The following is a 16,960-nucleotide window of genomic DNA, read 5'->3' as shown; positions in this document are numbered from 1 at the left end:
CGCGAGCCCTAGGCCACTAATGATGACATCCGATCAATGTCAAACAAGATGTTTTACGACAGATCGCTATCGGAAGGCAATAAATTTAAATCAGCCAAGCTCGCGACCATCTGTCCGTGGGGGAAGCGCGCAAGATAGAGAGAAAGAGAGAGTGTGAGGATGGCCGGTTTCAGGTGGCGATATCCTTTCATTTACATTTCATTTCCATCCCGAGGCAGGCAGACGGGTTCCATCATTCACGGTTCCCGGTCCCGAAGGCTAGTGACAAACAGATTATCGCGCATTTGAATAATCGTGTCACCTTTCTCTTTCGAAGCACCGAAAACGGAAACCGGAGTTCTTCGGGACTGCGAGATTACATCGGATCGGATGGTGTGCCTGGAACCGGAACACAATCCTCCCGAAGCGCCGAAAGGTTGATTGATGGCCGTTCTATAGCCGTGGCCGGTTAATGTGATGGATTTAAGAACCGTCACCAATTGCCACCAGAAGTCGCATCCGGGTTTCGGTGGCGGGGGGGAAACAATGCGCAAACCAATTTGTTGTCGTTTATTAGTTGGCATTTAATCCTCATCTTATGCCTCAATCGATCAATCCGCAATTCCGGGGTTGAAATCATCCAGTCGACGGCGTGGCCAAGGCGTGACACGTGTTCTTCATTTTGCACCGATAAAATGGCGCCAAAGCGTGTGGCCACCATCAGCACCGTGATGTGATTGGATCGTTGTCAATTTACGCCCTGCGCATCTCGTGTTGATAAAAGGACTCAAAAAAGGAACTACCAAGAACTGTTTAGCGAACGCGCAAAAATTGATGGCCAAAACGCGCGGCCTCATTACTATTGGCACCACGTCTCGGAGCGGATCGAAAGTTTGGCCCGAGGTCGAGGCGAATACGTGTCCTGAAACGCCCCGAGCGTGCCGATGACGAAGTTTCAAACTGCCTCCCCTCGCCTGCGCCGTCTTGCTATCGGTGGGTGTCCTGAATTAATAAACCAGGATCCGGATCGATCGCCGGGCCTTTTGGATGTATTTGGTAGTGAGAAAGATTTTTAATTTAATTAAAAACACCTTCCACGAGCTTTACGAGGCCGGGCGTTTGCAGTGCCATATTGGGCCAATCATCTTTGCCGGTGTGTCCTGCCGGGATCGGGTCTTCGGGGAGCAATCGATAGGTCACCGATAGAGAGCGAGAGAAACTACGCCACGGGGGTCGGGCCTGGCTGGCTTCGACCGAGGGACCGATAGTCAAAGTGGCAGCTCGTGAATTCAATTAAGACATTTATGGGTACTAATTAGATTGAGCGGAGCAATTCAATCGGCCGCCAGTTGGCGACTGATTTTTTCCACCATTTTCTCGCGCCAAAATGGGGCAACCCCCCAGCGCAAAACATTCCCGTGGGCCCTAGGCCTAGGCCCTAGAAGGGAGCCGCTTCTGGGCTGTCGTCGAAGAAGGCAAATCAGCGTCCCATTTCGGGACCGACGTCTTACGGTCTACGGTGGCGTGTTATGGAGCGTGTTCCCGGGCCTCGGGGATGATTGAAACCGGACCGACCGCGGATCGATGGGTGCGTTAAAGCTCGGTGGATAATTAATTACCACGCGGCGATAAGCGAGTTCCGTGAATCGCGGTGGCACACTCGCGGTCGACGCGAAGAAGTCGCGGGAAGGCATCGCGGGAAGATTAAACGTCGCCCGAACGTATCGGCCACCAACGCACCTCCGCGGAGCTTGCTTGCGTTTTTTGTCCTCGCAACCAATATTGCTTCGTTTCGTGTGCTAAAACGAGCGCGTCCGGCGCATATAAGGAGTCGCATAGCGTGGACCGCGCCTTGGAAGTTGGCGGCCGCCAAAGTCGCTGCCTTCGGGAGTCCGGGTCCGTTTGACGTAATTAATTAGAGACTCACGACCCGAAAGCCCGCACCGGACCCGACAATTGGACCAGAGCACCAGCGACCTCCCAGCAAACGGGCTGGACGTGGACTCGTCCTGTCAAGTCGCGGTGCTTCACGACCGGGACCGCGCACGTACGTGCAATAAATAATTCATTTCGCAGTCCGCAGACCATGGCGTTCGGACACCGCTTGAGTCAATCCGCTTCGCGACTCCATTTCGGCTCGGCGAGAGGTTTTTCCTTTTGCGAGAGATTCCGCGGCGGAAAGGAATTTTTACTTTACACAATAAATTATTTTTAACCAAACCGTGAACCCCCAGGACCCCCGATCGTCAGCCAGCCAGTGTCCATCGATCGAGGGAGCCCAATCGATCGGGCTACTTTGCGTCAATCGTCTTAGTGGTCAGCACAGCGGATTGTGCCCGGGCCCGGCTCATTAGAAACCCGCCAGCTCGGACTCGGACCCGGGACCGACAGTATAAATGGGCAATGCGGTAGGTTGCTGCTTGATGCCCTTCAATCGCGCTGGCCATCAACGCGCGGTTTCCTTTTCTTCTTCGTTCGCTTCTCGAGCCGGGTTTCTTTCGAGGTTACAAATTCATAATCGAAGAAATGGTAGCTCCGCGAGGAGGCCACAGTCGTTGAAATGCAAGCATGATTAATGTTCTTTGCTCCCGGAACACGGCTTCAGTGAGTGAGCTTCAGCCGAGATTGAGCTTGAATTAGACAAATAGCGCTCCGGCGACGTTCCAAGATCGGCACGGGATGTGGCTTTTGCGTAATGTGTATTAGCTAGAGAGATCCGCAAGCAACAGGGTTCTTTTCGATCATTTTCCACAGTTTTCCAGTTATTTTTTAATTATAGTACAGGGTTATCTATTTCGTAGTTTCGAAATCACAGGACTGGCTCTTCACAGTTTTCGGATATATCAGTCAACTCAAGTGTCAAACTTTTAGTTTGAGTTTCCTACCATTTTAGAAAATGAAAATAAAACAGAGTAACGTGTTAAAGTTATTAAAACTTGCTACAAAGGTGACGATTCGAAGTTAATTTTTCCAGCAAAATTTTCTTCAGCGACGAAGTACATTTTTCACTTGACGGCCACGTAAGCAATGATCCAAAAAGACGTTGAAAATTATCTAAAAAAGACGATGAAAAATCAGAATCGATCACGTTGCCATAGTTCCCGAGGTGGCCATCTAAACAATGGTGTGTTTCACGCGTATTGGCAAAGAATAAACTTTATGATGATTTGAACTTCAGATACTTCCAACAGACATCTAGTTAAAAACGTTCTTTAATTTAAAAAAAATAGCGTTTGGAAATAATAAGAAGCATTCTCCTTAGAGCCCCTTAGCCCCTTAGAAGTTTACTTTTTGTTAATAGTTCCTTCCCCAAAAATTCACAGTTGTTCTAGAGACACTATCTAGAAGTTAGCAAAGGTATGTCCGAGAAGCAGGGATTGTTTTCCACGTGTTTCTGTTACATTTCCAGGCCCATTCCAAAACCTCTGTTGGCAAAACAAAACTTCACCTATCTTATCTATCGCCTCGATGACTTCCCCAATCGTCAACTCAGAAGCCATATCATCTCAACTCAATTAAACGACCATTGCTCCGAACAGATTCGACTCGGTCGATAATGCGTGTGCTTTGGGTAAATGAATTTCAATCAAAAACACTAGCACATTGTAATCCATTTATCGCACAAGTTGTTGCCAGGACCGGAGCCACAATGAACTGAGATTCGTTTCGATGGCTTGAGTGAGAAAAGTTAGTAAAACTTCCTTCCCCTCCGGAACGGCACACGGCCCTGCCCGAGAACGATGACGACGACCGAGGGCGTTTGTGCTGTTTGGCAACAGCAATAACAGCATCCAGAGGGTGACGGGTCCCCAGGAACGTATGCTTCTCACTTTACACTGATTTAATTTGGTTTACGAGTTCCTTTCCGGGGGCGCGCGCCAAGGGGGCCGGACCCCGGTGACCTTCTTTGGCCGGCCCAGCCAACCCGCGTATGATCAACTTTTCCGATAAGTGTGGTGTCAAAACACGAGTTTTATTTTGTTATCGTTATGGCTCCCGGGGAAATGGAATGTTGCGGTGAAGCCAATGGGGCAAAGGGGCAAAGGGGACCCAATAAAATGGTGGACGGTTTAGGGAAATGCAACAAAAAAGCTTCGGGTAAGTGTATCAACGGAGTGTCCCATCTTGCTCCTCCTGACACCAAATAGAGTCTCTTGCGGCAAACTTCCTCGGAAGACCAAACGACCTCGGTTAACAAACAGTTCCCCTGAGGGAATCTCGTTACCCCTTATTGAGTTAGGCGGTAAACCGCTTCTCGTCCCGGTATGCTTAATTCCACCCATCCAGCCCATCATCCATCCCTGACGTCAACGAAGACGCTACCAACGTTTATGCGTTGGGGTGGGTTTCAGTTTCGGTTCGGCGGCGGGTCGGTCCATAATTTAATGACACCGCCATAATGAAACGATAATGAGACCGGGAGTTTCACTCTCCCCAACACACGAGGGAACGAGTGCGTGCGTGCGTGAGGCACGGGATTAGGAGAATGTTTTAATATTTATTTATATCGCAATCACGGCAACACTTTCACTACGCCGCCGTAACGACCGATCCTGACCGATGATCTATTTCGCGATAAAAACTCACTAACCCAGAAACTGCGTCGTCGGGGCCACCCTCGGCGGAATTGAATTTGCGGTTTTCCCGCTCCCTTCCGGCGTTGATTCCTGCGTTGATTTATTCCCAATTTTGCACCGGCGCGCGACCCACCGACGACGGGTTCAACACGTGTTTTGAGAGGTTTTGGAGTTTGCGGCATGCGTTTATTTGCCCCGGCAGGCTGGCTTTTTTATTTTGATTCGCTCTTTATTGCCTCGGTGGCCTTGTGGCCACACACACACCGATCCCTGCCCACTGCCAGCCCGATGTACCGTTGTTTAAGTTTTTTAATTAAATTATACGTTTTTCTTTTTTCTTCTAATAAACTGCCCGTGAATTTGACAATGATTTATTGGAAGCCGAGATCCGAGAGCCATCGGGTACAACCCCTTTCGTTGAAGGATGTGTTGGGTGGGTTTTTTCCCCGGCCGGCAGCATCGCGATCTCGCGACCACAGAGCGCGGACATTCATGACATCCCTGGTCCGTGTGCGTGTGTTCGCCGCGCACCTTAACCTGACCGCGCCTTTCAGGTGGATGGTGATGGATGGTGTTCTGGTTCGGGTCCGGGAGCGGAAGTTCCTTCCCGAGGGGAGCCGGGAAGACGTCCACCGCCCACCCTAGCCCCATTCCCCTTTCTAATCTAATTGCCGCTCCGTGGTTTCCCCGTACGCGTAATCATTGTCCGCGCGTGTTGCGTTCGCGCGCAATCGCGCGCAATGATAAATAGGAACGCACAAAACGGTCCGATGAAAGATCAATCTACGCCACAACCAGTCCGGCGATGGTGCCGAGTGATGAAACAGCGAAAAAGCAAGAAACAAGGCTCCGGCGGGCGATGGGCCGGAAAATGGAGATTGAATGGGCCGATATTACGATTTAAGGTGGTGAAAAATAGGCTCTACAACGCACACGACGCGCAGCCAGAAAAGACACGACGCCGATTTGATTGATGATGTTTTTTTTTGCTTTTTTATTGTTTAAATTTGTCGTTTCGTCAGAATCAGAAGGTTAGAATTCGGTTGGGTTTACACGCTCCGTTTTGGAGCGAACCTGTAACCGGACTGTTGATGCTGCCCGATAGAGCGAGGACAGTGTTTATTGTTCGCACATTCAATCAATGAATAGTTTTCAATACCAATTCATTATAAATCCACTAAAGATGATTGTGATAAGCAAAATTGTGATTCACAGAGTTTGTGAATATTCTGGTTTTCCATAGTGAGCCACTGGGACTCGCGTTCTATTCCCATCAGCTCATCAGGGATATTTCGGCCAAAGCCTTCTTCAATTAACTGGCTGACAATCGTAATCGACGATATAAGGAGTTAACGCCTATTTAGATCTTCACTAAACGGACAGTGAATCGGTCGAATCGGACGGACGAATCGGTCGGATGCACACATTTAATACGATTTTGTCCTTTGTTAGAAAATAAGAGGATAATTCAAGACAATAATATTTTCCTATAATTCGCTTCATTTTCTTCCGTTGCCTAAGGGTTAAAACTATTTTTAAACGAAATTATCGAACACGACACGATTGACCCAGCTAAGCCACTTCTAGGGAAACGATCTTTGTCGACAACTTGTACTGTAACTTACCCAAGGTGAGAAACCAGCCGATCCGCGGTTAAGTAGTCAAAAGTGATCGGTCATCGGCCGAGAATTTCAAATACACTTTGTTTCGATAATGCAATTACGGCTCGCACTAATATGCCGCCTCCCCCCGCAACCACCAACGGCACACTCAATTCTTCACACATAAAATTTTGCTTCCTCAACTTCTCACCCATCGCAAGCCGCGATGATTAACCCGCGTGTTGTAGGCCCCGTTGATTGGCCGGCCGGCCCGCGTTGGTTCGCGTGTCCATTTTGGCCCCCCTTCCCAAAAACGAAGGGCCCCCGAGAGAAAATGAACGCCAAAGCATCCGCCAGGAAGCTCGCGAACGAGAAACGGGAAAACAAGAAATGAGTCGCATCATCCTTACGGCGCAACCCGGCCGGCCGGACCCATTGTCCAATTATTGATCCATTAGTGGGCGTTGAAACAGAACGAATTGCTGTATTATTAATATTATTATGGCCTTTTTTTTGCTTCACGCAACGCGGAGCGCGCGCGTGTGTGCCGCCATCTTTCTTTGATCGACCCGGTCCGGCCACAGTGTGGGGAGTCCCGCGCCCAACGAAGACGCTCGCGGGTCCGGAGGCGCGCGCGCTCCGGATGACTGATGGTCGTCGCCAGAAGGTCTCCCGAAGGCACGGCACACGGATCGATCGGTGTGTTGCGGTTTCGACGCCCTCCGGCGATCGCTCGCTGAGCCGGAGCTCTTCCGGGTGTGTTCCCGGGCCCCGGGTTGGCTTGTAAACATAAAGCAGACATACTGTCTGCTTCGCCTTCGTGTGCTGCGTTCGCCAGATGCAAAGGGCCCCCCGATTCCACCGGCACAGGAACATAATAATATTTATGCTGCAGCTGGAAGCGAATCTGGAGCACTCTCGGGAGCAGCCTCGGGAGCCCGAGTGGATCGGTCTTGTTAACGCACTTGTTTGTCGACTGCAACAACGCACCTTAAGTGACTCTCCCTTCCTCTCTCTCTCTCTCGGCCACTCTGGAGCACTCCTAAGCCGGGGGCCCAAATCTACTTACCCGGAGTGCAGTTAAAACAAACATAAATAAACAAAAATAAATGAATAAATGAATTATGCGTTACGATGCAACGCACCCAGAGGGCCGGACCGGTGTTTTTCGGGGAGGCCCAGATTGGTAGGTTTGTTGTTTTTTGTGATGTGCCAACCTGACGATTGAGAACTAATTGCCTCAGACTTCCTGTCGCTCGGCCCCGAGAAAGTATACCTTGTTAGGGGATGCCGGGGCGATTGTCCAGCCAGTTGGGGGACCCACGGCGCAGCGGGTGAGGTGCAGGAAATCGGAAACCGAACGATAGATTTATGATCTCACACTTGACGAGCCGGGGCGGCTCTGGGACAGGTTGTGAAGCGTCCTTTCACGAGGCGCGCATTGGAACCCCCCGGCAATCATCATCATCATCGTCGTGCCTTGAACTCGGACAATCAGCATGATGTGCAGCAGCATAAAGTTTGATTTAGCGAGCGCCCGGATCGATCGAATCGGATCTTGTCGTGCAGCGATACACATAAAAGGAGCTCGAGCTCCGAGCTCGGGGCTGATTGATTTACGACCCCGGGGGTCATTCGTTTTATTTGAACCTAGCCACTCGGTCCACAGGACCTAGCCACTCGGTCTAGCGTTTCTTCCCGCCCGATTGGTGGTTCAGTTTGACAGATTGTTTAGATAATAGCTGATGGGTGATGGTGGTTTCGGTTTCGTTCGGTTTGTTTTATTGATATTAAAATTAGCTTTCTGTTTCCAAACAGCCCTCCGATGGTCACCGAGAGCACCGCTTTGTGATGGTTTTTATCATAATCATCGCTGGCGTTCCGTTCCGGTGGTGTCAGGTGAGATGTATGGCCGCGCGGAATGCCGACGCGTGAACCTCGCCCAGGGCCCCGCCTGCGGTGGGCTCCCAAATGTCTGTCGCAACTCCACGGATCATGTGTGTCCAATCGGGCATTGTGTGTGCCACAAGGGCTTGGAAAAAGTGTTTTCCTTTCGGCTCCACGCAGCACCGCAATCCGACAATCATTAGGCTCGAGGATTTCGATTCGGCTTTCGGAGGTCCTTTTCCGTGGGGTCGTCGACGAGAGAGAGCGCAGAAAGGCGCGAATGGTCTCGCTCACTGGTGAGCGCATAATTAATTATGTTACTGTTGTCCATTGTTGTCTTTCCGGTATTTCCATTTCGGCCGGACAGCGGTCTCCGGGGAGGGCTCTTCAGAAGTGCATTTTGTTGCTCTGTGCTGACCAGCTGCAGTGCTGTTTGACCATTTGTCAAAACGCGTGGTGCATGGCAAAGGCGCAAAGTTTTGTTCCATTTCCAGCATGACGGCGAGCGAAACAATGGAACGGTGAACGGTTTTCAAACAACATTTTTAAAACACATTTTTCTTGAAATTGTGTCGAAAGAAAACAGAAAAACGGCTGGCCTAATAGGTCGTGAGCCTAGCGCACAAATAGAGTGGCTATTTGGAGTTAGTTATTGTTGTAACTATTAAATCGTAAATAATTTTTGGAAAATAAGTACAGAAAACACGACTAAGTTCCTAAGTGAAGGTAACAAATATTTTAACACGAATTAGTTTTACAAATTTAGCTCTTACACGGTTTAATGTGCCAGGTCTGTCACTTTACAGCATAACGATTGGAATGACACGGACGTCAGAGCCACCGACTGCTGCGATGCAAGTCGAAAAGTGTGTTTAATCAGGTGAACAAATGAAGCGAGCGACGACCGAGCGAAATGAGCTTCCTCGCCGTCGTGGCCGCCGTTGTCAGGGTGCCAAGGATAATCCGATTAGCGAATTCGGCAAACAAAACGCACCATCAGAGGGCGCCAGCGTACGCAAATCCCGGGGACCCCGGCGACAAAAACAAGCAATAAACTAGGATCATAGAATCCGCCGTGCTGTGTGTGTGGCGGTGGAGTCGAACCGTTTGGCCAACTAATCAGCTTCGGGTTGGGTCTTCCGTAGAAAAAACCGGAAAGGAAAAGGACACCAAAAGAAAAACAAATTAATTGAGATTATGTAGAACCCGCGCGCGCCCTTTAATTGACTTTTCACAGCCGAGTCCCGTGTTTGCTTATGGGTTTTCGAGCTCTGGGCTGGCGGAAAAGGAACTCGGAAAGCAAACACAGCATCCAGCGGGCGAGTATATTACGTTTAATGCGCTTTTAAAGTAGCGTCTTCCGAAAACGAGACAAACTGGGTTCCCCTAGCACAAAAAACAGGAACCGAGATCCGAGGCGGAAAAAAAACCAAACAAATAGCTCCGCCAGGAATGGAAGAGAATGTGCCAGATCTACATTGTTTCCGGCGACTTCCGCTGCGTATCCTTGCCGGGGGGCCACTCTCGGTTTTTTTTTTGGCCCCCACCCCGGGTTTCTCTCGCGTCTGCCGAGCGATAGCATCGCGCCGGTTCGCGCAAGTGGCACGATATATCTTCGCGTCTGAAAAGGACCCCGCCGCATCCCCATTCGGGGCCGGGGCCGCCGTTTGCTGAGTCAATAAAAAGAAGTATCCGATAGTAGATCTCCTGAAGAGCGCCGTGATGGCCGCGCTTCGGATGGGCCAGGATGTGTTGTGCTGCTTGGATGTTTCCTCGCATCTCGTTTCTTCCTTCAACGGCACGCCATTAGCCTTACCTTGGGCCCGCGCCTCTGGTCGCGCTTCCTGCTGTCAGGCGTGGCCACGCGCACACCCGAAGGGGGGCAAGAAAAAAAAACTAACCTCCAACACGTGGAGGTGAAAGTAAGCGAAAAAACCTGGAGCCAACCAGCCAGCAGTCTCCCCATTTATTGGCCACCACCCTCGGCACTGCGCTGCGCTGCGCGGAAAGAAAGATTGCCAAATTTATGTGTCCTCGTCCTCGAACGCATGTCCTCGTTTTCCTCCCAGAGACTCGGGCCCTTCGGGCCGTGAGAGTTACGATGCGTGATCTCCATTTTTATGCCCCAAACCGGCACACCATTCTCGCTCGCTCTTGATGGAATATTGATGGCAATGGCCCACGGACGGAGGGATTTTTTCACACGCATCGTCGGCCTCTTATCGGACGGATGACGGATCCGTATCCTTGCGATGATGGCCGTACCACAATGGTGCCATCAGATTAATGAATGTTTGTGCTTCGAAGGTAAATGGCCACATTTATTGGGTGTCCCTGTGGTCGAAAAGGACCTCTTCGGCGAGTCCGTGTCCCGATGGTTGGATGGCCGACCACTGTTCTACTATAAGGAAAGCGCTCACCGCAACAATCGGCACACAATGAATACTTCGGCTGTGTGGAACCGTGGACCCTTTTTATCTGCCCGACGCGCCACAAAACTATCCTCCACCAGCGATCCCGATCATCAATCATCTCGCCCTGAAGGATCGCTCTCGTTGTCTGTGGGTCGATCAAGTGCCGACACTCGTCACGGCGTGTCACGTCCTTAATAGACGTTTAATGATCGCATTGCATCGCACTGCCCTTCGGGAACGTCTTGCACGATAATGATTGGCAACGGTGGCATCCACCAGTGTGAGTCTTAAAGCACCAAAAACGAAGACATTTTTGCCAGCCCGGGAGGTGTGGTGGAGCGGAGGACGAAGGAAGTGCCACACAATGTTGCTGTGGTTTGCTGGCCCCTGCCTGCGTTCAATAAATCACGCATCATTAAATTCCAATTCAAACAACGGCGCGGGCTGACCGCGAGCGCAAGAGGCTGCTGCGATGTGTCCTTGCGAATTGCGAACCCGAGGGCCCGTCTTCCGTCCCATTTTTAGCGGGACGGAAACCGGAAGCGATTCATAACTGGCTGGCGAATTCGTCGTTATGAATCATAAAGTACTGCAAGCTGCAACCGCCAAGCCAAGCCACGGGCCACGGCTCGCTCCCTCCGCTCATTGACGCCGCTGCTTCCGCGTCGGTGCCAGCGGAAATGATCCAGCGCACACAGTGTTACCCACTTTAACCTTTTCCGGTTGCATCCTCCCTCTCGCGCGCACCCGCGGGGACAAGTTGCGTTGCTTGCGTTTCTTTTGCCGGGTTTGTCCGGGGTTTGGCAAAATTTATGAGTTGTGAAAGTCAATTGCCCGGTGGCCAGTGTGACAGTGTTTTCGCCGTCCGTGCGTGCGTGCGTGCGTTCATGATCGGCACGTGCTGAAGAAATCATCGTCTGGATGAATCCTTTGCAGAAGGGCGGCGTAGTGGCCGCGTAGTGTAAGTGACAGTCGCGCCGAGGTGGCGAGGGTCGTTCAGGCATTATGTGCCTGCGTTGCTTACATTTATGAAACTATTTATTCGCCATTGACTTTGATGGCGCTCGTGGTGGCGTGTGGTTGATGATCCTTGTTGAATCTCTTCTCCTAATCCTTTCTCGTATGGTTCTCTTTTCGAACCTGCCACGTGTGCGTCTGTTTTCTTATTTCTTGATTTGTGTAAGTAATGCGTTCGTTGGAGTTTTGTTCATCGCGCTATTGGGTTTGCTCACTGGACACTGGCGGCGTCGTTTGAAGAACAACTTGAAACCTCTCCTTTTGTACTCAGAACAATTTCAAATTTGTTTGCCCGTCAGGAAAAGCCCGAACAATAATGACTGCAAAAAGACAGGGCAATTAAAACGCGTCACGCGCACCGGGGCTTTCCATTCCGGTGGCGCCCACCTGCCGATTGGTTGGAATCGTATTAAAAATCATGTTTTCGATTTCTGATAAAATGACAATGGCCGTCGCCCCACCGGCTTGGAAGGGTTGGAAAACCGATTGGCCAGCCCGTGAAAGCTCCCCACAAAAGACCTCGTTCCGTATAAAATGTGAAAAAACAGTGAAATAAAAATGTTCAATACCGTCAAATAACGATAACGAATACATTGCAGGCCCAACAAGCCAGTAACTACCGAACAACGATTTAATGAACACTACAAAAAAATCAATCAGATAGAGAGTGAGTGAGAGAGAGAGAGAGAGAGAAGTAATGACCTCAATAACAATAACAGTCGCTGGAAAAATCTGTTTGATATAATTCAATTTGCTTTCGGCCGGTTCCGATCGCTGTTTTCCCGATGGTGCGCGATGGCCACGGTCCGCTCCCGGGGCATTATTTGTCCATTTACATGCCACCAAAATGGAGTGTGGGCCTGCGCCTGACACGGTGGTGACTGTTGTCGTAATTAAATATTTTAAAATGTGTTGTTATCATTTCGACATGTGATTCGTTTTGTCTGTTTGGCCGTTCCAGTTACTCGCCAGTTTGCTGCTCGTATTTCCGCCGTTTTTTTTCGTTTGTTGTTCCCGTCCCCGATTGTGTCGCTGATTGTTCGGGCGATAGCGTTTTTTTCATATTAATTTCGATTTTATTGCATTTTCCTTGTTTTCCGCGGACGTCACCACCGTGTGATGCGTGAGTGATTTTTATTTGCGTTTTCACCGGGCACAGATCGGACATTGACACAGACCACGGGCGGTGCTCGTTCCGTCATCGATACGAGTGCTACGCGAGCGGTGGCGGCACGAGGGGCCGGCGGTTTTGTTCGGCCCCTGAGGGGGGCCCTCCTGTTTCTGTGTTAAACCACTGTGCACTGCAATTGATAAGCGATAAGGCGAACTAATGGAGTCATGTGACGGCGAACAAGCTAATTGGATTTTTTGAACACTTTTTCGGAGCAAGTTTTTATAAACTTCGTTCCATTCATCGGTTGATTGCATTTAAAGTTATGATCTTTTTTAGGACAGAAGCACAACAGGAGCACACAGGAGCGCCTGAAGGTATGCAATAGGACTCAATTCTAACGCCTTTCTATTTGAAGTAACATTCAAAGAACTACAAACTTGCCGCTTCTCTATGGTCTAAAAATCCGAACATTATAGATCACTTCGCTGTGGGGGCTTGCGGAGTACCACCGTGGACCAATATTTCATCTTTATCGCATCGTACGCAAACACAAGGACCAGCCTACTTTGCCCACTGTTATTCGAAGAACTGATGTCAATCAACGGAGCCCATCACATTATTATGATGAGACGATAACGATCGGCCCGATAGACTGAAACAAAACAGAAAGCACCAAAGTTGACACCTTCAACCGGGGCTACCACCGACTGGTGGCCACACCGACCGTCCGGCAGGAATTCCCTACGAACGCCTTTGGCCACTTTAGGTATTTGTATCAAATTGTAATCCTCCACTCGGCCCCGTGGCGGGCCCTCGTCACGATCTGGGCACTAATCAGATCAGCTCCTCAATCAAAACCGTATCCCCGATTCCGGCGGCGTCCCAGAAGCCCAGACGCCGCTTCGAGTACGATCACGCGGCCGCGGGAAGCTTAATCATAAGCGCTCCTACCTCGATCGGAATTCGTAGGTCGACATTCGGAGGGAATTCCACGTAATTTTCCTGGAAGGATTTACAAATTTATCTCCCGCTTTTCTTTTTGGGCCCCGAGCCTGGGTGCTGCCGTCAAATCCTTGCAGTCTCCTGTACGACGGGACCACCGGTTATTGGTGTGGGTTGTGGCGGAACACACGATAATACAATTAAATCGATCACCTTGTCCAACGGAGCAACACCAGAGCAGAAGAAGAAGAGCCAGCGCAAAACGCGGTGAAACGGACAAATCGAATCCGAATCCGGTGGGGCTTCTCAAAAAGGCACCTTCTCTGATCCTCCCTGGCCCGATCCCGATCCTGTGGAATCGGTGGCGGTGAGGTGATGGCGGATAGATTAGAATCGCATTGTTAGAGATAAGTCAGTGGCGGGGTGGCCGGGAAGAAGAAAGGGTGCCGATCCGGGCTTGATCATCGCCCCACTCCGACCCGAGTCACAGTGATGAGGGTGAGCTGAAGGAATTATGTGTAACGTTCATTTCAATATTTATTTTATTATTAATGACCACCGCTCTTTATTTATGCTCTCTAGACTTGCGGTCGTCGCGCTTCGGGTTTTCCGTTTCTTTTTCGTCTCGTTTCTCGAGAGCGTCTAAAATTAAAACACGCCAGATTGGGTCAGCGGATGCTAAATTCTTCGGCGCGAGTGCATCCGCAACGGGGATGACAGCAACACGGGCACAAGGTCAGCTGATGGCTGGGCCTCGCAGCAGCGGATCCTTGTTTAGGAGATTTAGGTCGGGCCGAGTGCAACAGCCGAACGCCCCTGAATGCATAGCTAATTTTTGCCAAATTGTAATATATGACTTTTTAAATGTCTTATACGTCCCCGGGCCGCGATCGCGTTCTACGCTTCCCGCGTTTCGGTAACCGGGTTGATCCGGGTAGTGCCCGTTTCGTGAAGACTACAGCGGAGAAGAAGGCCCCAATAAAACGGCCTGTCTAAGCAAAGGTCACCACCGTGATTTACCAACCAAAACCTCTAAAAATGATACATCTTCACGGCGCACGGCCCGGGCCGTCCGGGTTGGTTTCGGATTTTTTACTTCTCCCACGAAGGAGTTGCAGCGAGGGTTTGTTTGTGTCCTGGGAAGGATGCGCACAAAAAAACGTGAAGAAAAATGAGGTGACCTTGCGCCAGACAACCGGGCGACCGGGCGAGCGAGCGGTCCGGTGACTCCTACATTCTTTTGGGTTTTATTCGGCCCAGGTAGGTTCCGAACAATAAATGATAAAGAAGGGTTTTGGTGTGTTGCATTATCCTTGGCCATAACAGGGATAGAGTTTGGTAGAAAAATCAAAATCGTCCACCAAAGCGTTGCAAGTTGTAAAGTGTTACTGGTGGAACTGATTGCTGTGCTGGGTACCGGTAATAAAATCCTTTCCAACTGTGAGATGGTTGTATTTTTCCTATGCATACAAACGAGCAATAAAGCCAGCAGCTCGTCAGCAGCTCGCCAGCATCTGTTTTGGCCACTTTGGCTCGGCGAGACTCCCGAAAACAAAACGAAAAACCCCGAATAGTTTTGTTGACGGCGGGCCCATAAATAAATCATAATTTGGCATAGAACCATGATGGAGCCTGCGCGATCGACCCACCAGGAATCAATTATAATGTCACCGTGCCCGTGGCGCTCCGATCCGATCCGGTGGACTCGCCGGGCCAATAAACGGCGATCGGCGATCATCGACGATCACCGGCGGACAGGTAGACGAAATAATTTATGAACTGACTTATAAATCGATTATCTTCAAAGATATCTCCGACTGCCCACGGCGAAATGTCACCGGTACACTCATCCCCGGCGTCCTTTTTCCAGCCGCGCGCCAGCTTGGTAGCCTGTTTTTCGGATCCCCAGAGGCAGGTTTGGTTTATTGGTTCGCCGGTATTCGGCTGTCAATCTCGTTCCGTCAGCCAGTTTATCATGGGCTGCTGCGACCACGGAAACCGCGGCCGCCATGCACACACTAGCGAAAACATATGAAAATGCCGGCAAAAAGTGATATTGTCTCCGCCGAAAGCAACGCCGATATTGCGCAGATGATGCAACGAGAAACATCTGTACGGCCTTAGATTGTAGGTCGGTTTCTGCGGGTGCCATCAATCCTCCCAAGAGCCATAACACACGCGCACGCAACATAAGTCAGGCGAAAGGGTAATAAATTTCTGCAAAAGAAGATTTGTTGTTGACTCTTTAATCGCATATTGTGGCACGTTGGCAATAGTTTCCATTCGATGCTTTAAGCTATGTTTTAGAAACACTGTACACATTCCAATAGCTTTGCATTCCGTTCTCGGTGTATCGGCCGCCTGAAACAATGAGGATTACTATTTTGTTTCGATACCGCTGCTTAGAACGCTGTAATTAGAACTAATTTCATTGAATAAATTTCATCAATGCGACCCACAAAAACGAGCGCCCGTCTGGAATGAATAAAACATAAACTCCAATCGCTGCTGCTCCACGGCACATCGGGCAGTGGCCAGCAGCTTTTTGATCGTTGGACAAATGTGCGATTTATGCATTCTTGAAATTTATAAAATGATTTCAAATAAATTATTACCGTGCATAGTTCGTTTTTTTATCCGATGGCCCGCGGGTTCGCGGGCTCTCTGGCTCTGTCTCGGTTTCGGTGCTCTTGCTTGCGATTGATTTGCTGTGTTCGGCTGTGATTGATTCAGTTTTTATGTTTCACGCGATCCGAAATAATCGCTGGCGCCATCTCGAAACCTGGCGCTTTGGGTCGAGCAAGACAAATGTCCGATCAATCTTATTGTCTTCGGTCCCAAGTCGGTTTTTGTTTCCCTTTTCGTGGGCTTTTGTTGTGCTCCTCAATTCTCGATATTGCATGTGCTTGAGGGTTTATTTTGTGCTCTATATTCGTCCGAATTAGGAGTAATCAATGAAGAATCTCTTCAAAATGGTTATTACGTTGATTGCAATATGCTCATAAATGGCTAATTTTGATTTCGATATTCTTGAAAATGTTTATTGCTAAAGTTCGTTACATAAAACATTATTGATTTAAAAGACTAAAACAAATAGTTGTCTAATCCGTAAGGGGAAAATGGAGCTTCAAAGTTAGTGCTATTTCCTCATCTTGTATTTTATTAAAGTGTCCCCTTGCCGACTCTGTTATCTACGGTCGTCCCAAAGGCACAGAAATGTGATTGTTCATGGCTCTTTACTCAGTTCAATAATGTACTAACGACGTGATAGTAATACTTGTGCTAGGAATGATTGATCCCATCGGCCAGCCCGCAACATCGCTTGCTGTTCAATGCGGCGCACTCGGCGCATGCGAATAAAAACGTGCGATTTGAATTGCTTCTAGCGGAGATGAGAGAAACCAATAGAAGCGCCACCTATGATCGGTT

The sequence above is a fragment of the Anopheles cruzii genome, chromosome 3 (assembly GCF_943734635.1).
Source record: "Anopheles cruzii chromosome 3, idAnoCruzAS_RS32_06, whole genome shotgun sequence".
In the NCBI taxonomy this organism is placed as follows: domain Eukaryota; kingdom Metazoa; phylum Arthropoda; class Insecta; order Diptera; family Culicidae; genus Anopheles; species Anopheles cruzii.
Note: the sequence above shows the minus strand (reverse complement) of the source record.